General features: G+C 44.2%; 2 long non-coding RNA genes across 4 annotated transcripts in view; one reads left to right on the forward strand and one right to left on the reverse strand.

Moving 5' to 3' along the window:
• Positions 1-8,026, reverse strand: LOC132207852 (uncharacterized). Its single transcript, XR_009443913.1, has 3 exons — positions 7,967-8,026; positions 1,268-1,398; positions 1-69 (listed from the first exon to the last, which is right to left on the reverse strand). It is a non-coding gene; the product is annotated as an uncharacterized LOC132207852 (long non-coding RNA).
• LOC132207851 (uncharacterized) overlaps positions 7,637-22,332 on the forward strand; it is a 25,908-nt gene continuing 11,212 nt past the window's right edge. Inside the window, exons 1-4 of one of the 3 annotated variants that reach the window (XR_009443911.1) lie at positions 7,637-7,833; positions 11,469-11,622; positions 16,621-16,720; positions 22,294-22,327. This is a non-coding gene — a long non-coding RNA (uncharacterized LOC132207851). Of the gene's footprint in view, positions 7,834-11,468; positions 11,623-16,620; positions 17,028-22,293; positions 22,328-22,332 lie in introns of those variants that run through there. The other 2 variants (XR_009443912.1, XR_009443910.1) reach the window with 2 other exon arrangements.

A 22,332-nucleotide genomic window follows, 5' to 3' on the forward strand; every position in this document is an offset into this window, starting at 1 on the left:
CTTCTGGATTGACCACGTTGATTTAATCAGATGATACGATTTTTGTTTTAAGTGCATTGCTGAAACATACTTAATGAAGAGACATTATTAAGCACTTTCCCAACTGATTGAAATCATGTTAACTGGCTTTATTCCTTATTTTTGCTCCTCCTTCTTTCTTACATAGCAGTGTTACAACTGCTAATTTCTACTGAACTCTGATTTTTCCAGAATCCAGGATGTTTTGGTAAATCAGAAACCAAAATATCTACAATGTCTGAAGCTGGGCTCCAGGCATATTCAGTTTCTTGGAAGGACTGACAAGAAGGAGGAGGTAAGTTAGCATTACTGGCTACGGAATAAAATTAATATGGTAATGACAATGGATATTAGTTCTGGTGAAATGGAGTCTGGGTACAGTTTAGAAACATCAAGGGACAGAAATTGACAGTGGTCGATGTATATACACCCCAGTTAACTCGTGTGGTAATTTTAGCAGAAGGCACTAAAAAGGAAATTGAAGACACCAGCAGAAAGGGAGAGCTCTAATTATGATAAAAGGTCACTGACTTCAAGAGTCCAGTGACTTCAGTCTGCATAAAGATTGGGCAAAGCAAATCAGTTATCATTGCATACAGGAGGAATTCCTGACGTACTTTTTAAATTCATTCACGGGATGAGGGCATCACTGGCTAGGGTAACATTTATTACACATTCCTAAATGTCCAGAGAGCAGTTAAGAGTCAACCACATTGCTGTGGGTCAGGAGTTACATGTAAGCAAGAATGCCAATTTACTTCCCTTAAAGGACAACAGATTCATGCTCATCATTAGACGCTTAATTCCAGGTTTGTATTGAATTCAAATTCCGCCGTCTGCTGCAACTGGATTCAAACACAAGTCCCCAAAGTACTATCTGGGTCTCTGGATTAACTGTCCAGTGATAACAACCTCAGGCCATTGTCTCCCCAATGAAGTGTGTGCTGTGCGGGTTTCTGGGTCAACACTTTGAGGAATCAACAAGCAAAACTGAAGTTTGAGGTGGGAAGACTGTGCTCATGCCCCCTCGGGGAAGTGAACCTCATTTTCACCCACAGAAGGAAACTAACAAGGACACCTTCCACCGAGAGTGCCAGAGGCTTTCGGAGAGAGCAACCCCCAGAAAGCAGAACTTCACTCACTTGGCTCTATTGTCCCACTCCAGACTCCAAAACTAGAACCTATTTACAGCAACAAATGGAAGTATTTGATGGATGCCCTGGGTTTGTGCTCCTCCCCCATTGCTCACCTGCAGTTTTCCTGCTTCACCTTGTACTTCCAGCCAAACATCACTGATGCCAGCTGCTTCCTGCCATTCCAAATGCTCCTCCTCAAGTGGAAGGACAAACAGCAATGTGGAAATTCACACATATTTCTGGTCTGTGGAGGAAATGATACTGTTATAATTTCAGATAATTTTTAAAGGGCTCTTTTTGACCATTGAAGCAGGGGGTGTACAAACACTATCACAGGCTCGAACTCACAACCACTTGTTTCTGAGGCCAGTGCTCTGACCACTGAGCTGTGGGGCCAGGCACAAGACATGGAAAGAGGGTCTCATGTATTGGAAATAACAAAAGAATAGATAACTGGAGACTGTTATACATCAAGACGTAACAAAACCGAAACAGAGCAGAGGGGCATCATGTGCAGAAGGTTGGGAGAATGCAAGGCCGAATCAGACAGTGTCCTGAGTGCCTTAAACTGATCTTTCCTGCTGGTCCAGAGATTACGATTCAGTGCCTTCACTGTCGTAGCCTGTTCATGGTTATCATTTAAAGTAATAAATCTGAAATACTGACTGATCTTGAGAAGCAGAATTATGTCATTGATCAGTCAAAATCAATTCACTCCATGTTACAGTTCCACAGCAGAATGCCAGCTGAAACTGCCTGGCGTGCAATCAGTTTAAAACAAGAATAGAGGGGAGGTCAGGAAAAGTGAAGGGCAATGGTAGTTTGTGAGAGGTGACTGGAGGCCAAGTGGAGCCAGGTTCAATGTGGGTGTTGAAGACCAGTCTTCACTGTTACCCTGGCATACAGATCACATTGGATCAATCACACAAGGATCCTCCTTTGTGTGTTGTCCTTTGCACATCACAACTCGGGTCAGTGCCTTGAGGGGCTCGGATATTTTTAATTTGGCAACTAACTCAGGTCAGTGGTGCACAAACTAAGCTGTGTCGGGACACTATTTAAATGGGTCACCACTCATTGCAATGACCCAGAACTATGCAGAAAGAGGAAGAACACCAATACAAAATCTTCGCTTTGAATGGCTATCCCTGCAATTTCATCCACAGGTACTGACTAAACAGCAACACGAAGAGGACACATTATGCCCTAACACACTGGACACACTGCCACACATCAAGAACATATCAGAACTGACAACTCCTATGACCACTAGGAATTACGGTAGCACACAAGCCCAAAGCCATGCTACGACAAACATTCTCAAGGATTAAAGACACCATACCCACGACATGCAGAACTGACAGTGTTTACAAAATACTGTGCAACGATTGCCACAAACATTATATCAGACAGACAGGAAGGAAACTAGCCGTCAGTGTACATGAACATCAGCCGGCAGCAAAATGACATGACAAACTTTCCCTAATATCAGTACACCCGGATAATGAAGGCCATCAGTTTAACTGGGACAACATAACCGTAGTAGTGCAATCCAAACATAGCCACACATGGGAATTCCTAGAGGCATGGTTCTCAATCCATAATGCAGTCGGCAAACATAAAGAATTGGACCCCATATACAACCCATACAGAACAGAATGCGAAATGACAGAAGTTGCCGGAACAGACCGGGCAGGATAAATTTCAAGTGGAGGAGAACAACATCGCTTCTTCGGAAGTCTCACTCATGACGTTACCTTGCGTGGTGACGAAAAGTCTGAACGAAAACAAGCCAGCTGGGCGAGCAAGTTTCCAACTTTACTTGTTATCTTTACCGTTTAATGTGTGGCTCAGTGTCAGTCTTATACACACAGTGTTCTACCCGCTTCTGCTGCTGTACACAAGGTTTCCCAGCAAAAGGCAGCTTTGTGTGGAACACATGCAGTTTCTCCTGACAATGGGTACTGTTGCCATGAGCTGGGATATGAAATATACAATGAGCTGAAGTAGCCCCACACTCAAGTTACTCATTTACCTTTTAATTTCAATTTTCAATTTCCAAAACCCAGCAATCCATTCACTTAAGCTGCTGGGAACCTGACAAAAACAGCGTTGGCCAGACATTCCTCTTCGGGAGTGTCTGTCAATTTGCAAGGGTAGAAAAGCTGTCAACTTCACTCGAGTGAGAGAGGATACAATATTCCAAACTTCCAATTCAAAATCAGATGCCGTATCAATTACACCACTGGCTCCACACGTCTTGCTGCAGCTTTCATCCTGTCGATTGCGATGTAATCAGGGATACTGGCGGAAAAACCATTTGCAAGGTGAATATCCTGCAAAATAATCACCGTCGCTGCTGTACTTCAACGTTCTCCACTTTGTGAAGCGGTGAATGTCACTGGCAAACGAAACACATTAGCCCTCACATGCCTGGCTGTCACCTGTTTCTTTGCCACCTGTTTCTCTGCTGGAACTTGCCATTGCTTTGTTCACAGTCACTGCAAAGTTCTGCCTTGCATTTTTTTTTATTAAATTATCTCCTCCCAACTTAAAAACATTCCCTAGTCTTGAAATCTCCCATCCTTGGGAAATGACGACCACAATTCATACTATCTACATGTCTCATTATTTTATGAACTTCTAACAGGCCGCCTCTCAACCTCCTAAGCACCAGCAAGAAAAGTCAAAGTCTATCCAACCTTTCTTTATAAATCAAAGCTTCCATACCAGGCAACATCCTGATAAACCTCTTCTTAACGCTCGCCAGCTTCATGATATGCCTCCTGTAATTGTGTGACAGAAACCGCACATTGTATTCCAGAAGAGGTCTCATCAACATCCTGTGCAACCTCAATATGACTTCCCAACTCCGAAACTGAAACAATTGAGCAATGAAGGCTGCCGTGCCAAAAGACTGTTTAACCACTGTCTAAATGGGATGGAAACTTCAAATAATCATGTACCTGGATCCCCTAAGTCCATGAGTAGGCACCTTAACAGTGAGAGAAAGTCTGTGGGAGGATGAGGAATAGTTTTGAATTTCTTTGACCTCACATCTGAAGAAATTTATTGGACACATGCAGCTGAATAAGTTCAACAATTCATACTCCGTGAAGAACTATAAATGAACCTGAAGATTTTTCAATTAAAAAGTAAAGTTAGACCCTCTCGAGTCAGAAGGAAGCCATCGCTGTTCTGTTTCTGAACTTCTCCTACCCAACAGGTTCTGCAACATGTCCATATGAAGATGGATAAGGGAGAACCAGTGGATGTAGTGTACCTGGACTTTCAGAAAGCCTTTGATAAAGTCCCACATAGGAGATTGGTGAATAAAATTAGGGCACATGGTACTGGGGGCAAAATGCTGAGTTGGATTGAAAATTGGCTGGCTGACAGGAAGCAAAATGTAGTGATAAACGGGTCCCTTTCAGAATGGCAGGCAGTGGCCAGTGGGGTACCACAAGGTTCAGTGCTGGGACCGCAGCTGTTTACGATATATATTAATGATATAGACGAAGGCATTAGAAGTAATATTAGCAAATTTGCTGATGACACAAAATTGGGTGGCAGTGTGAAATGTGAGGAGGATGTTATGAGAATACAGGGTGAGTTGGACAAGCTAGGTGAGTGGACGGATACGTGGCAGATGCAGTTTAATGTGGATAAATGTGTGGTTATACACTTTGGTGGCAAGAACAGGAAGGCAGATTACTATCTCAATGCAGTCAAGTTCGGTAAAAGGGAAGTACAACGAGATCTAGGTGTTCTTGTACATCAGTCAATGAAAGCAAGCATGCACGTACAGCAAGCAGTGAAGAAAGCTAATAGCATGCTGGCCTCATAACAAGAGGAATTGAGTACAGGAGCAAAGAGGACCTTCTGCAGCTGTACAGGGCCCTGGTGAGACCGCACCTGGAGTATTGTGTGCTGCTTTGGTCTCCAAATTTGAGGAAGGACATTCTGGCTATTCAGGGAGTACAGCGTAGGTTCACGAGCTCAATTCCTGGAATGGCGTCCGGGACTATCATATGTTGAAATATTGGAGCGACTGGGCTTGTATACACTTGAGTTTACAAGGATGAGAGGGGATCTGATTGAGGCGTATAAGATTATTAAGGGATTGGACACTCTGGAGGCAGGAAGCATGTTTCCGCTGATGGGTGAGTCCAGAACAGAAGACACAGTTAAAAATAAGGGGTAGGCCATTTCGAGCAGAGTCGAGGAAAAACTTCTTCACCCAGAGAGCGATGGATATATGGAATGCACTGCCCCAGAAGGCAGTGGAGGCCAACTCTCTGGATACTTTCAAGAAAGAGATAGATAGAGCACTTAAAGATAGTGGAATCAAGGGTTATGAGGATAAGGCAGGAACAGGATACTGATTGTGGATGATCAGCCATGATCGTAATGAATGGTGGTGCTGGCTCGAAGGGTCGAACGGCCTACTCCAGCACCTATTGTCTATTCATTCACCATATCCAGATACATGAACGTTGGATCACTCTCCAAAGGTATCAGTAACTATTGCCAATCCTCAGTTACATCTGGAGAACTTGATGTTTGACCTTTCTGAACCAGTGCAGGTCATGTGGTGAAGTCGCACTTGCAATGATATTAGGTAACGAGTTCCCAAATGATCGTGAAGGATTAGTGATGTTTTCCAAAAGAACAATTTAAATGTTTTCACATTTTTGATTCAATCCAATGATCTGACATATTACACAAGGTTGTCACAAAACAATATTTGATACCAGGTACTTATTAGGACAAGTGACCCAAAACTGGCCAAAGAAGTAGGTTTCAAGGAATATCCTGAACAAACAAGGGGACTTTGAAAACCACGGATGTTTAGGGAGTAAATTCAAGAGCTTATGGCCTTAGGAACTGAAAACATGAAAAAGGTGGGAGTTAAAACCAGAAATCCACAGGAGGTTGGAAGTCAGGGAGAACAAATGTCTTGAAGGAAAAAGCAAAATGACAGTAGATGCTTGAAAGTTGTAACACAAGCAGAAATTGATGTAAAACTCAGCTTATCTGGCAGTGCTTGTGGAGAGAGAGAGCAGCATTACTGTTTTGTGTCCAGTGACCCTTCTTCAGATAAATCTCAGAGGGGTTTGCAGCTGGAGGGACTATCAAACGAAAGTGGTGTGATGCCAAAATTTCAAAATAAGGATATGAATTTCAAAACCTTGGTGCTTTGCCACTGAGAAAATGTTTATGTTAGTGAGCACAGAATGGCAAAACTTGAAGATGTTAAAATCGGTGAGAATAAACACATGGGCAGCAGATTTTTGGATCAGTTCAAGATTTCAGGGAAGTAGTATTAAGAAGCCGGCCGGGAGTGTGTTTGGGGAGTTAAGTCGAGAGGTAGCAAAGGAATGGATGAGAGTTTCAGCAGCAGATGACCTGAGATGCTGTTGAGGTTGAAATTGTATGTGGTCTTTGTGATAATGAGTGTGGGGGTGAGTAATGTGGTTAGAAGCTCATCTTGGGGTGAAATATTGCACCCTGACTGTGACCAGTGTGTTACCTGCCAGTTACCTGGGGCAGGGATGGAGTCAGTGGCGAGGGAGTAGAATTTTGCTCCCAGCCTGGATTGACATTTTTCATTGTCTATTTAAATGTGATCTATACCCCTTTTCAAACAAGAACGGACTTGGCAGCAGAACTAATTGGTGAACCAACTGTCAGCTTTATTGAGACAAAGTGTGGAGTTTATCTGTTATCAAGTAAACTACAGTGACAAACTCAGACAGCTACTTAGAGTTGAATGTGGATTATACTGCTTAAGTCAATAACTAGGCAGTAGAGCAGTGAAACAACTTATTGGAGTTTCTGCAGCCACGGTCTTCAAACTTTTTCTTGTGTTGGGCTTTTATCTTCTGATTCTCGTTGCTTTCCATTGCACAGACCTTTCTTGAGAATCTCTTTTCTGCTTGTTCTTTTTTGATTAACCTCCCTCTCTGCCCAATCACAGTTCATATGAACAACACTCACCTCACTTCACCACGTGATGTTCTTCATATTCATAATTATTCCCTTTACATCTTACCTGAGGACTGCTAGACCTGTATTTATTACCCTTATTTCACCGCTATTTCTCTATTGGCTGACAGAGCGGTATCAAGAGTACCTTCAGCTTTGAGCTGCCGGAAGCCTTTTCAATCGCGACTTATTAAAAAATAACAAAAGAACTGGGATGTTGTCAATCAGGAACAAAAACAAAGTTGCTGGAAAAGCTCAGCAGGTCTGGCAGCATCTGTGAAGGTAAAAAGACAGATCCAGTTTTCAGTCTCATTCGTCTCAAAATGCAACATTGCGACGACGTTCATTTGCTTCCAACAATAACACAAAGCACTGCGCATGCTCCAGCTCACGGTGAAGTCTGGCTGATTGATGTCAGTGCGCGACCAATAGGAGCACAGGTATGCCGTGCATGACCGGACGGATATCGCCCAATCGGAATGAAGGGAGGGCGGGATCAGTGAAAACCACGTGATCATCCACGAGTGCGGTGCAGAGTCGCTGAGATAACCGGAACTGCAGATGCTGGAGAATCCGAGATAACACGGTGTGCAGCTGGATGTGCACAGCAGGTCAAGCAGCATCAGAGGAGCAGGAAAGCTGATGTTTCGGGCCTAGATCCTTCGCTGAGACCAAGATTTGTGCAATTGAGGTAACAGCAGGCCACAGTAAAGAAAGCAAAACGGTAGAAAGCTGGAGGGAAGTGATATTCGTATGGGTTTGGAAGTTTTACAAACAGTTAGTGCACGTCGGAAAACACACCCATTTGAAACTCCCAGACTCACGTTTGCAGAAAACAAATCAACGCCTCAGATGGCGATAGGCCCGTGTGACCGTCACCATCTTTATTGGGGGCAGTGATCCGCGGGGCGCATGCGCGACAGCTTTGAAACTTTAAAAGGGCCGGGGGTGAAGCTGGAGGAACACAACAGGACAGGCAGCATCAGAGAAACAGGAAAACTGACGTATTCGGGCCCACACCCTTCAGAAATGGGGGAGGGGAAGGGGATGCTGAAATAAACAGGGAGAGAGTGGGAGACAAGTGGAGAGGAGACAGACAAGTTAAAGAGGTGGGGATGGAGCAGGTAAAGGTGAGTGTAGGTGGGGAGGGGATGGGTCAGTCTATGGAGGACCAACAAGTCAAAGGGGTGGGATGAGGTTAGCAAGTAGGAAATGGGGGTGTGGCTTGAGATGGGAGGAGGGGATAGGTGAGAGGAAGAGCAGGTTAGGGAGGTGGGGATGAGCAATTGTTTATTGCGAACTGAGTGTAGGTGTTCTGTAAAGTGGTCCCCAAGCCTCTGCTTGGTTTCCCTGATGTAGAGGTGGCCAGAACGGGTGCAGCGGTGCAGTATACCACATTAGCACCTGCATACCCCATACAGATGGCCTCAAAGCCCTACGCTATTTCCTGTCCTGCAGGTCTGACCAGTTCCCCTCCACTGACCCCATTATGTGCTTTGGTGAACTCGTCCCACCCCCTACAGACAAAGGGGGTGGCCATGGGTACCTGCATGGGCCCAAGCTTTGCCTGCCTCTTTGTTGGAACAATCCCTCTTCCGTACCTCTTCCTCCAGTACATGGATGACTGTATCGGCGCTGCCTCGTGCTCCTATGAGGAGCTCGAACAGTTCGCCCACTTCACCAACACCTTCCACCCCAACCTTAAGTTCACCTGGACCATCTCTAACCACCTCTGTCACCTTCCTGGTCCTCTATTTCCATCTTGGGGAACAATCTCAAAACCGATATATATTTCAAGCCCAATGACTCCCACAGCTACCTAGAATACACCTCCGCCCACCTGTCAAGTTTGTTTTCGGAGACCCTCACGGACATGCTGCAATAACAAGACACTGACCTGTTTAGAAAAACACCAATCATTTTCTTACTAAGCAAGTACAAGCTGTGAAGAATCACTGTACTCAACCCGGCACACAGTGCAAAGTCTCACAAGGAGTTCTCCCCGGACAGTCCCTGCTTTTTATACTTTACAAAAGACATGATACAGAAAACGATTTCACAACCTCCAATGACATGATACATAAAACAATTACTACAACAGACAAAAACAGGATACCAAGCAATTATTACATGGACAACATAAAAGACCAGGATATAGTATCGATTGCTTGTGAAGTAGCTGCTCATGGCAGGAGGTGATTTTGAGTTGTTGTCCGGGACAGATTGTGATTTCAAGTTGCCAGTGTGTCTGGCTAGGACAAAGTCAGTGCCCTGGCCCCTTAGTCAGCGACAGAAGTTACATGCTTCAGAGGTTTCACACCTTTACAAAATTTCCCCAACTAACCCTATTTGATACAGATTGATTCTAATTTCAGTTCAGTCAGGAAACTTAAGACAGTGTCTGCATGCCGATGTGTGAGAAGATAAGGAGTTACAAAAGCTTTACACTGAATTCCTAGCTGGGCAGGAAGCTTCAGGGCAGTGTCTGCATACCGATGTGAGTAGATAAAAGACTTTACTTCTATAAGTCAAAGTCTCTGTATAGGAATCAAATGCAGATGAAAGACTTTGATTTCTATACTTCTTTAAATTAATGGGATGTTATCACATTAACATCTCACACCCACCCACCGTCCTGCAAAAATGCCATCTCCTATTCCCAATTGCTTCACCTCTGCCGCATCTGCTCCCAGGATTCCACTCCCGTACATCTATGATGTCCTTGTTTTTCAAGGACCGCAACTCCACTCCCCACCGGAGTGGTCAAGAACACCCTTGACCGTGTCTCCTGCATTTTTCGACAACTCCTCCCTCGCACCCTGTCCCTGCAATAACAACTGAAAAAGAATCCCCCTCATCCTCACATACCACTCCACCAATCTCCGGATCGAACACGTCATCCTCTGACACTTCTGCCATCAGCAATCCGACCTCACCATCAAAGACATTTTTCCCTCCCCACCCTTGCTTGCCTTCCGGAGAGACCAGTCTCTCCGTGACTCCCTTGTCCGCTCCACACTGCCCTCCAACCCCACTACTCCCAGCACCTTCCCCTGCAACCAAAGGAAGTGCTACACTTGCCTCCACACCTCCTCCCTCTTCTCCCCCCCCCCCCCCCCCCATCCCAGGCCCCAAGAAGACTTTCTACATCGAGCAGATGTTCACCTGCACATCTGCCAATGTGGTATACTGCATCCCCTCTACCCGTTGTGGCCTCCTCTACATTGCGGAAACCAAGCGGAGGCTTGGGGACTGCTTTGCAGAACACCTACGCTCAGTTCGCAAGAAACAACTGCACCTCCCAGTCGCGAACCATTTCAACTCCCCATCCCATTCCTCAGACGACATGTCCATCCTGGGCCACCTGCAGTGCCACAATGATGCCACCCAAGGGTTGCAGGAACAGCAACACATATTCTGCCTGGGAACCCTGCAGCCCAATGGTGTCCATGTGGATTTCAGAAGCCTCAAAATCTCCCCTCCCCCAACTGCATCCCAAAACTAGCCCAGCTTGTCCCTGCCTCCCTAACCTGTTCTTCCTCTCTCCTATCGCCTCCTCCCACCTCAAGCTGCACCCCTATTTCCTGCTTACCAACTTCATCCCACCCCCTTGACCTGTCTGTCCTCCCTGGACTGACCTATCACCTCCCTACCTCCCCACCTCTCCTCATCTTTACCTGCTCCATGCCTGCCTCTTTAACTTGTCTGTCTCCTCTCCAAATATCTTTTCTCTCCATCTTTGATCTGTCTGCCCCTGTCTCCCTATTTCATTCAGAATCCTCTTCCCCTCCCCCATTTCTGAAGAAGTGTCCAGGCACAAAACGTCACCTTTCCTGCTCTGAAGATGCTCCTTGGCCTGCTGTGTTCATCCAGCTCCACACCTTGTTATCTTGGATTCTCCAGCATCTGCAGTTCCTATTATCTCTTATCCAAGAGAAATGTTTGTTTCTTATGGATTTTTTTTCCCAGACTGTTGGATCATAGCAGCTCACACTGCTCTTGCTCACTTCTGTGCTCCCTGATCACCTTTGTCGGTGTCTAATCTCTTCAGTCTCTAATGATGGATAGATTTGATCTCTAGTATTTTACTGTAATTTCCTTGTACCTTTTTTGTAAATAAATTTTCCACTGCTGCCCACCCCCTGACCATGTGCTGCTCTCTTACCAGATTAATTTTTGAATGGTATCTTTCACAGTCAGGAAATATTTTCCCAGAAAGAGAGTGTATTTTTCTTCCATTTCAGACCACCAAATTCTACAGCGTTTTTATCTGTGTCATTCATTTTGCACTTCTGCAACATTTACTGTGTGTTTCTCCTTCCACAGATACCAGCGATCGTTGCCAAAGCCCTGTTACCTGTGGGGAAGGTGATGTTTAACTTTCGTGTGCTACTGCAGTTTGTATGATAAAGGTGCTCTCACAATGCTCCATTTGAGAAGTTACAGATCATTCATCTAGCGATACTGAAGAGCTAATGGTGTATGTCCAAATCAACAAACTATTTGTATTTTTATCATGTTTTATAATTTCACAAAAATATTATCAACAAACTTTTGACGTAAGGCCATATTAGGTCAGGTGACCAAAAAGTTACCAAATCTACAGGTTTTCCTGACTCTCTCAAGGAAAGCAAACCTAAGAGGTTTATCAGGGGAATTCCAGATCACGTTTTCTGGCAACTGTAGAAACAGCCTCCAATAGTGAAGGGATGATTAAACGCATTGTTGGAGTCTGGAACTAAATGAGTTATCGAAGTCTTGAAGGTTGTGTGGTGCAGGGAGATAGGGCTCATCACAGCCAGGAATTAAATCAAGGATGAGAATTTTAAATTGTTGCTTATAAATAGGAGCCTTTGTGGGTCAGGGAGCACAGCAGTGATGGTGAACAGGTCTTGGTACAAATGAACTTGTGTGCAGCAGAATTTTAGGTATTCTTGAGGTTGCAGGGATGTTGAATGTGGGAGGCCAACTGGGAGTGAATTTGGATAGTTAAGCCGAGAGATAACACAGGAATAGATGAGAGGCTCAGCAGATGAGCTGAAACTCAGGTGTCACTGTCAGTCATTGTCACTGAAGTGGAAGTAAGTGGTTTTTGTGCAGGGCTCTGCTGTTTACCCTCACCTCACCTCAGGAATTCAGCTGTTTGTGAATTTGTGGATCAAGTCTGTAATAAGATCAGGAACCGAGTGCCCACCATGGCCCAAACTGGGTGTCACTGAGCAGGTTACTGCTGAGTAAGTGCTGCTTACGACGCTGTCGACGACGCCTTCCATCACTTTACTGATAGAGAATAGACTGCTTGAGGGGAAACTGGTTGGGTTGGATTTGCTGTGTTTTTGTGCTGAACAGACCTGGGCAGTTTCCCAAATTGTTAGTAGATGCCAGCGCTGTAGCAGGACTGAAATAGTTTGGCTTGGATGCTAGCAAGCTCGAGAGCACTAGTCATCGCTACTATTGCCAGAGTGTTGCCAGGGCCCATAACCTTTGCACTGTTCATTCATTTCTTTAATATTATGTGAAATGAATCAAATTGGATGAAAACTCACATCTCTGATGTTGGGGACCTCTGGAGAAGGCTGAGATGGATCATCCAGTTGGCACTTCTGGCTGAAGATTGCTGCAGACTTGTCTTTCGCAAGGATAGGTTGGGCTCCTGTGTCGGGTAAAGATGGGGATTTTTGGCATTCTTCCTCCAGTGAGTTGTTTAATTGTCCATCACCGTTCACGACTGGGTGTGGCAGAACTGCGGAGCTTGCATCTGATCTATTGGTTATGGGGTGGCTTAGCTCTAACTCTTGCTGCTTATGCTATTTGGCATGCAGATAGTCCTGTTTGGTGTTTTTACCAGGTTGGCACCTTATTTTTAGGTATGCCTGGTGCTGCCCTTGGCATGCCCTCCAATACTCTCCGTTCAAGCAGTGTTGGTCCCCTGGATCAATGGCAATGGCTGTCTGTAGGATATGCTGGGCCATGAGGTTACAGATTGTGCTGGAGAAGGTCTGCTACTGTTGCAGTCTCTCTCAAAGCCTCATAGATATCTGGTTTTGAGCTCCTGTGTCTGTTCCAAGTCTGTCCCTTTTAGCCGAAGTTAGTGCCACCCAACGCAATGGGGGGTATTCTCAAGTTTAAGATGAGGCTTTGTCTCCACAGGACTGTGCGGTGGTTGCTGTTAACAATCCTGTCATGGACAGATGCCTCTGCAGCTGGGAAATTGGTGATGATGAGATCAGCTATATTTTCCCCGTTTGGTGCGTCAGCACCTGCTGCAGTCCCAGCCAAGCAGCTTTGTCCTTCAGGACCCGACCAGCCTGATTGGTAATCCTCCTGCAAACTTCTCCTGATGTGGACATTGAGTACATTTAGTGCTATTCACACTCGCAGTCCTTCCTCCAAGTGCTGTTCAACATGATGGAGTTTTTTGTTTCTTAAAATTCACTCTTGGGATGTGGAAATCGCTGGCTGGACCAGCGTTTATTACCTGGAAGGCAGTTAAGAGTGAAGCACATCACTGTGGGTTTGGAGTCAGATGTCATCCAGACCAGGTAAGGATGGCACATTTCCGGAAAGGACATAAGTGAACCAGATGGGTCTTTCCTGATAATTGGCAATGGTTTCATGGTCATCATTAGAATCTTAGTTCCAGATCATTATTTAATTCATGTTTCACCATCTGCCATGGCAGGATGCGAACCCAGGTCCCCAGAATGTTATCTGGGTCTCTGGATTAATAATCTAGCGATAATACTACTGCTGATTTATCAACCAAGGGAGGATGGTACATGGTAATCAGCAGGAGCCATGAGACTTCCAGGCGTCAGAGTCAATGTTGAGTACTCCCAGGTCAAATAATCTGGTCAGAATAACACTGTGCTGTCACGTCTGCTGGGACAGGGCTTCACTGAGGACAATGATAGTGGTGTGTGTCATTGTTTGCCAGGTATGTTTCCATGAGTCTGACACTGTTCCTTGACTCGTCTTTGAAGCGGCTCTCCAAATTTTGCCACTAGCCCCCAGATATTATTAAGCAGGAGTTTGGGGGGCCGACAGGGCTGATTCTGCAGTTGTCTTTCCTAGTTCCCTGGTCGATGCCAAATGGGCCACCCAGCTTCATTCCTTTGTTGAAACTTTGCAGTGATTTGCAACTGAGTGGCTTGCTGAGGTTGGCAAATTTCTTTCCCCGAAGGACATTAGATTTTTTTTTTCTCTCTGTCATCAGCAATTGTTGCCATGGCAACCAGTTGATTCTTCCAGTTTTTTTTATTGAATTCAAATTCCACCATCTGCTGAGATAGGATTTGAACCTGGACTTCTGTTGTACATTTTAACATTCTGGATAAAAGTTAGTCATCAGGTTTGTTCACTCATTTTTAAATATCACTAACACAGGCATTGTTTCTTTGCAAAACACTGTCCATCATCCTGTCTCCTCCATCCTCCCCTCCAACAGCAAGTGAAGGAGACACATGCAGTTTCTATTTCACTAAGATTGAGACAATCCAATCAGCTGCCTCTGCTGCTTCCCTCTCTTCCACAAGCCCACCAAACCAAATTGCCTGGCATGTTGCTCCTCGCTTTAGGCTTAAACTTGCATCTTTGTCCAGCTTCATGTCAAGCCTTATCAGAGCTCATCTTAACCCTTTGCCCTATTCTCACTAAACTACAAATATTCCAACTCTTATTTCTCCTCCTCCTCCTCCTCCCTGCCTCTTCCCCCATGCCAATTCACAGATATTGTTACTTGTTCTGTCTGTTTCTCTTTTCTGGTTATGTCCTTCTCACCCATTCAGTTTAAAACCAATGTTCGACCTCACCATCATTGGAAAATCCCACTCCATCTCTCTTTCCTGTCTGAAATCCATGTAGTAAATGTCCCTCAAGGATCTATCCTTGGCCCATGCTGTTTCTCACCAACATACTTCCAGGAGGTGAGATCTTCCACAAGCACTGTGTTAACTTTCACATGTATTCTACAATGTTCAGATCTAACTCGTCTCCATCACTTTGCTCCACTGTTACTCAATTATAAAACTGCTTATCATGCTTCCACTACTTGATTAGCTGAAATTTCCTCCAATAACACTTTGTGATAGTAAAACACATTGCCTTCAGTTATTATTACAAATTATTTTTCCTTACTATTGTACTGAATCCATCCCTCTCATTGGGAACTGTCTGAGGCTGAACTGCACCCTTCTCAATAATGCTCTCATATCTGGCCTCAAGATGAACATCTTACCGTACATTTCAATCACAAATGCCAGAAATTTCAATCTCTAAAATGCTCCTTCTCTCCACCTCACTCCAGCTCATTCGCGACTGAAACCCCCTTACCCACGTCTGTGTTGCCTTAAGCTTAACAATTCCAAAAGAGAACCCTCTCTTCAATGCCTTATCAAGAATCTGTTCCCACGATGAGAAATATTCCCTCAGCATTTATCCTGTCAACTCCCTTGAGAATCCTCTATTTTTAATTAGAACATCTCTCATTCTTCCAAAAAATCTAGTTAGTATATTCCAGACCTGTTTAGTCTTAGCTTAAAACATAATCCCTCCAAACCAATGATCATCTTAGTTCATCTTCTTTGAAATGCCTCCAGTGAAGTGATATACTTGCTCGAATAAGTGGACCAAAAAAGCTGCTCACATTCTTCCAGATGTGGTCTTGCCAGCAAGTTGTATATTTGTCCTAAGACATGTATTCCAAACTCTTCTACTGCAAACACCTTGACAAAAGGATAACATCCCATGACCCTTCCCGATTACCTGTTGCAACTGTGTGCTCGCTTCATGCTTCCTGCACAATTATTCCTGAATCCCTTTTGTGTTGCAGTTTTCCACAGTTTTTACCTTTTTAAATAACACTGTTCTTCGGTCATCTCCTCAAAAAATAAACAACTTCACGTTTTCCCATATTATACTCCATTTGCCGACTTGTCGCCCATTTATCAATGTCTCCCCATAAACTCTAACCCTCATGGAACTTGACTGTTATCCCTTTTTATGAGATCCTCCCTCATTCTTCTCATCTTTTTGTTGGGAGCACTGGGCAACATGACACATACGTAATTGCTGCCTTTTTAAGGGGCGTTTTTTCAAATGACTGGGAGAAGCTTCCTGCCCATTTCTCAGAATCGAGACAACTTGTTCATCAAGTTGCATTGGGCCGGAAAAGCTGATGTCTCATTGTGGCAGTGCAGCAGCACAGAAGGAAAGAAAAGGAAGCAAATCCTGCTGCCTGCATCTCACTGAATCTTGGCCATTCTTTGCCTTGTGTCAAACACCTGTTGTTCTGTTCAGTGACATGAAGCCCCAATGTGGAAATTCCTAGAAACCCAAATAGAAATCCCTCGAATCAGCTGCTGACTCCCACAAGGAATAATGTGCAGCAGGAACAATACACAGTTATCCTCGGCCAGGAGGAGGGGATGTTGTGGATTTCTACTCTGACAGTGATGGATTTTATGAATTTGTGTTCCAGGATATTACAAGTGGACTTTCAGGTAGGAAGCTCAATAATTGTAACACCAAACTCTGACAGAATTACTCAATTCATCAGGACCTGGATATTCGCATTGTGTGTGAGTATTGTGTTCCTGCTCATTCCCATTTGCCATGTAAAATTTCTCTCTTATTACTCCATTCTCTCAATAGATCTTTCCTACAACTTTCAATATATGTCCTGTAGTCCTTTTTATGGCCAGTTGAGTGTACGTTTTACCATTCTAATGTTTATCTTTTGTAAACACCTCCTATCAAAGGTCCCCTCAAAATCCTTTGTTACAAGGAGATCAATCTCAGTTTCCCCAAGCACCTGATTACCGAATGACAGTTTGCTTCTTGTGTGTAAGGCACTCATCCACTTTTCACTTCCACTTCCCTGCATGAGTACAGCCCCAACAATATTAAAGGAAGTTAACATCCTCCAGATGAAGCAGTGTCAGAGTGGTGTCCCATCCACCACATTCAACATTCCCCTCTACACCACTGAGGCAAAGTGGCATCACTGTGCCTAAGGTGAAGTCACCATTATCCTAACTGACCATAGGGCTGGTTTAACCTGAAGATTACCACACCCCAGGCAAGAGGAGAGGTTGTGAAGGAGAGTCCATCTATTGTCGATGGATATTCTCAATATGTACCAGCAATACCTAAGTCACATGAAATTATAACTTTTAAAAAAAACCCTATCCATGCAACTAAAAACCCTCTTCCTACAAACCATTCTGTAAAATCTCCTCTGCCCTATGTCAGGGACCCTCCCGTCCTTCACGGTGTGTGGTGGGGGGGGTGGGGGGGGATCTTTGGTTTGCACAGACTCAGCTCGTCTCTGTTCCTGTCTGTGATGTCATCATGCTGTGACAATGGCACTGAGCCTCACTGTCTGTGAGGGTGGTAGGCACCGAGATCCTCATAGCGTTTAAGGCATATTTAGATGCCCACTTGTGATGCCAATGCAGACAGGTCTATAGGCCAAGTGTTGGAAAATTAGATTAGAATAGTTAGGGTGTGGTTTTTAACCAGCCCAGGCTGGATGGGCCACAAAGCCTTTTTCTGTACTGTAGACCTCCGAGACTCTTCACATAGGAAGATGCCCAGCAATATTTCAAGTTATTTCAGAAAATGAGATATTAGAATAAATGACTCATGATTGGTCAGTGTTTTCGGGAGAAAAGTGAGGTATAGAGGTAAAGCGGTTGACTTCAATTCTGGGGCCTGAAGCCCAGGAAATTGAAAGTACCGCCATCATGTGGATGAATAAAAATAAGGATTGTATTAGAGGAAAGAAATATCGTTCTTGTATCATTGATCTGTGAGGCTGGATGATATGTGAGACAAGAAGGGTTCTGAGACTGGAGAAGACTACAAAAATAGAGAAAAGTGAGCTTGGAGGAGATTACAGAAATGGGGAAGATTGTGAGGCTGGAGGAGACCAGACAAAGGGAAGTTTGTGACGGTGAAGACAATTATAGAGCTAAAGAAGTTTGTGGGCTGGAGGAGATGACAGAAGGTGGTCTGTGAGACTGGAGGAATCTAGATAGATGGTGTGAGTTGAGGCTGGAGGGGGATTCCACAGATGTGAAGGGTGTTGCGGCTCGAGAATGATGCCTGCAACAATGCAGGTAGCGAGGCTTGAGGGCATGATCTGGAGGGTAGTGAGGTCTGAGGTATGATTCCTGCAGTAAGGAGGGTAGTGAGGCTCCAGGGTGGATTATTATCATAACAGCACAGTGGTGTACTTACAGCAGATGGAGTGCAGCAGTAATAGAAAGTACCACTTTCTCCAAATCGAATAAAAGTGGAAATCAATATTTGCCTGTGCAGCAAAGGCCATGTCCCATAAGTAAATTAAAATTGATGTGTCTCTGGTTTGGAGAGAGTGAACAGAAGCTCAGGTAATTCTCCATTGTAGCAATGTTTGGTAACTGTGGAGTACAACATTCAGATAATTGGCAAAAAATGCAGAGTGAAAATGTGAAGAGTGTTTGACTCCGCAAGTTCCCAGGATCTGGAACAGTCTGAATGGCAGCTGGATGCAGATTTAGCAGTTATTCTCAAGAGAATTGGGATTTAACTTTTCAAGGAATGATGGGCAAATGGTGGGGGAATTGTTTCAGTTTTGCAGCACCTCCCAGAGTGAGAGTGAAGCCTTTGACATGATTCCACATGGTAGACTGATGCGTAAAGTTAGATCACATGTGATTCAGGAAGAGCTTGCTAATTGGAAGTGGAATTGGCTCAGTTGGAGGAGAGACGGTGGTGCTGGAGGATTTTTCAGAGTGGAGTTCTGTGACCAGCATGTTCCACAGCATTTGGCGCAGGGTCCACTTTTGTTTCTCATTTATATTAATGATTTGGATGAGAATTTAAGGGACAAGATTAGTAAGTTTGCAGATGATACTAGAATTAGTGGTATGAAATGTTGGTATAGTGGTCAGTGAAGGTTATCGAAGATGACAGCAAGATCTTGATCAATTATGTCAATGGGTTGAGGAGTGGAGGATGAAGTTCAATTTGAATAAATGTGAGACATTGTATTTCGGTAAAATGATCAGGGTCGGACTTGCACAATTGATGGTTGCACCCAGGGTAGTGTTGTGGAACAGAGAAATGCTGAGATTCAAGTGCATAATTCTTTGAAGTTTATGCAGACAAGTAGACAGAGTGATTGATTAATAAGTTGTTTAGCTCACTTGCTTTCATTGCTCAGACCTGAGAGTCTCAGAGTTGGGATGTTATGTTGAGGTCGTACAGGACATTGTTTTGGCTTCATTTGAGGTATTGTGTGCAGCTCTGGTCGCCCTGTTACAGGAAGGACATTATTATTAAACTGGAGACAGTTCAGAATAGACTTGCTGGGATGTTGCCAGGAATGGAGGGCTTGATTATCAAATAGACGGCCAAAGCTGGCACTTTTCTCACTGCAGCATAATGGGTTAACGAGTGGCCTTAGAGGTTCATAAAATCATGAGGGCACAGATTATGCAAATAGCAAGGGTTTATTCCCAAGGTTGGCTGATTTCAAGACAAGCGGACATGTGTGTTAGGTGAGAGGAGAAAGACATATTTAAAAAGACATGAGGGAAACTTTTATTTTTACGGAGTTGTCCATGTGTGGAACAAACTTTCAGAGGAAGTGGCAGATACAGGTACAGTCACGTTGTTTAAAAGACATTTGAATTAGGACATAGACAAGAGAGGTTTAGAGGAGTATATGCCAGATGCAGGCAGATGTGATCAGTTTAAAATAAAACTTATTTATTTAATATACATTTCAAAATTCTAAATTGGAGTAAGGCCAACTTTGACATTGTTGGGCAAGAACTTGCAAAAGATGATCGAGAGAGGTAATATGCAGGTCAAGGAATGCTTGGAAAGTGGGAGGTCTTCAAAACTGAAATAAGGAGAGCCCAGACACAATATGTTGCTGTTCATGTGAAGGGCAAGGCTGGTAAATGTAGGGGATACTGGCTGACTGGAGAAATTGAGGCTGTGGTCAAGAAAAAGGCGGCAGCACATGTCGGGTATTGACAGCAGGAATTGGGTCAATCCCTCGAAGTACAAGGGCAGTAGGAATATACTCGAGAAATCAGGACGGCAAAAAGGAGACATGAGCTATCCTTGGCAAATCAAGTTAAGGGGAATCCCAAGAGATTCTGAAACTTCATTTGGGACAAAAAAGCAACTAGGGAGAAAATAGGGCCCCTTTAAAGATCAACGAGGCTGTCTGTGTGGAACTGCAGGCTGAGATAGTGAATGAGTATTTCACATTAGTATTTACTGCAGAGAAGGATATGGAAGCTAGAGAACATGGAGACATAAATAATGAGTCGTGAAAAGTGTCTATATTACAGAGATCTCGGTGCTGGATGTCTTAAAATGCATAAAGGTGGATAGGTTCCTGGCACCTGATCAGGTGTTACCCACAAACTCTGGGAGAAGCTGGGGAAGTAATTGCTGGCCCCTTGCTGAGGTATTTGTATCACTGACACTAGTGAAGTGCCAGAAGGCCGGGTGGCTAATGTGGTGCCATTCTTTAAGGAAAAGCCACGGGACCATCGACCGTTGAGCCTGATGTCAGTGGTGGGTAAGTTGCTGGTGGGGATTCTGAGGGACAGGATTTGCATGTGTTTAGAGAAGCAAAGACTGATTAGGGATAGTCAACATGGCTTTGTGAGTAGGAAATCTTGTCTCACTTAATTGATTGAGTTTTTTGAAGAAGTGACAAAGAAGATTGAAGAAGGCAAAGCAGTGGACATTGCCTTGCTGAAGTCCATAATAGACATTCACCAAAGCTCCACATGACAGATTGGTTAGCAAGATTAGATCAAATGGAACCCAGGGAGAGTTAGCTATTTGAAACAAAATTGGCTTGAAGGTAGGAGACAAGATTATGGTCAGCCGGGGGGGGAGCGGATTCAGTCTAGATGACTATGAACAGCAGTGTGCTGCAAGGATCGGTGCTGGGTCCACTGCTTTTTTAATCATTGATGCAAATCATGTGGAATGAATATTGGAGGAATGGTTAGTAAGTTTGCAGATCACACTAAAATTGTTGTTGTAGTAGACAGCAAAGGCGTTTACTTCCCAAGCACAATGGGAACGTAATCACATGGGTTGATGGGCCAAGGAGTGATAGAAATAAGTTTGTTCAGCTAAATGTGAGCGATTGCATTATGGTAATGCAAATCAGCGCAGGACTTAAACAGTTAATGATGAGGCCCTGGGGACTGTTATGCAACAGGGACTCCTTGGGGTGCATGTGCACAGTTCCTTGAAGGTGGATTGCAGGTACAGAAGGTAGTGAAGATGATATTTGCTATGCTTGCATTTATTGGTCAGTGCATTGAGTGTAGGAGTTGGGAGGTCATGTTATAGGCTGAACAAGGCATTGATGATGCTGCGTTTGGAATACTGTGTTCAGTTCTGGTCTCCCTGCTATAGGAATGATGCTGTTGAACTTGGCAGGGTGCAGAAAAGATTTACAAGGATGTTGCAAGAGGTGGCAGTTTTGAGCTGTAGGGAGAAGTTGAATATGCTGGGTCTATTTTCCCTGGAGCATTGAAGGCTGACTGGTGACCTTATAGAGGTTGTTAAAATTATGGTGGGCGTAGGGTGAATGGCCAAGATTGTTTTCCCAGGTTAGGGGAGACTAGAACTAATAACATTGGCTTAAGCTGAGAGGGAAAGTCTTAAAAGGGAACCAAAAGAACTGCAGATGCCTTAAATCTTAAAAAAAAACAAATTTGCTGGAAAAGCTCAGCAGGTTTGGCAGCATCTGTGGAGGAGAGAAGAGTTTCGGGTTCTGAGGAAGGGTCACCGGTCCTGAAATGTTAACTTTTTTTTCCTCCTTAACAGATGCTACAGGCCTGCTGAGCTTTTCCAGCGAATTTCCTTTTTTTTAAAAGGGAAAGTGGGTGGTGCCTGTGTAGAATGAGCTGCCAGAGGAACTGGTGGAAGCTGGTACAGTTACCCATCCAGATACCTTTTTAAATGTTGTATGTGAATGGGAAGGGTGTAGCAGAATATAGGTCAAATGCTTGCAAATGGGATTAGATTAATTTGGGATATCTAGTCAGCGTGGACAACTGGGACCAAAGGGATTGTTTTGTGCTGTACAATGCTGACGAAGCATTTTTTGTTTTCATTTCAGATTTCCACAATTTTACTTCTGCACTATTCTTAACCTTTC

The sequence above is a fragment of the Stegostoma tigrinum genome, unplaced genomic scaffold (assembly GCF_030684315.1).
Source record: "Stegostoma tigrinum isolate sSteTig4 unplaced genomic scaffold, sSteTig4.hap1 scaffold_179, whole genome shotgun sequence".
Classification (NCBI taxonomy): Eukaryota; Metazoa; Chordata; class Chondrichthyes; order Orectolobiformes; family Stegostomatidae; genus Stegostoma; species Stegostoma tigrinum.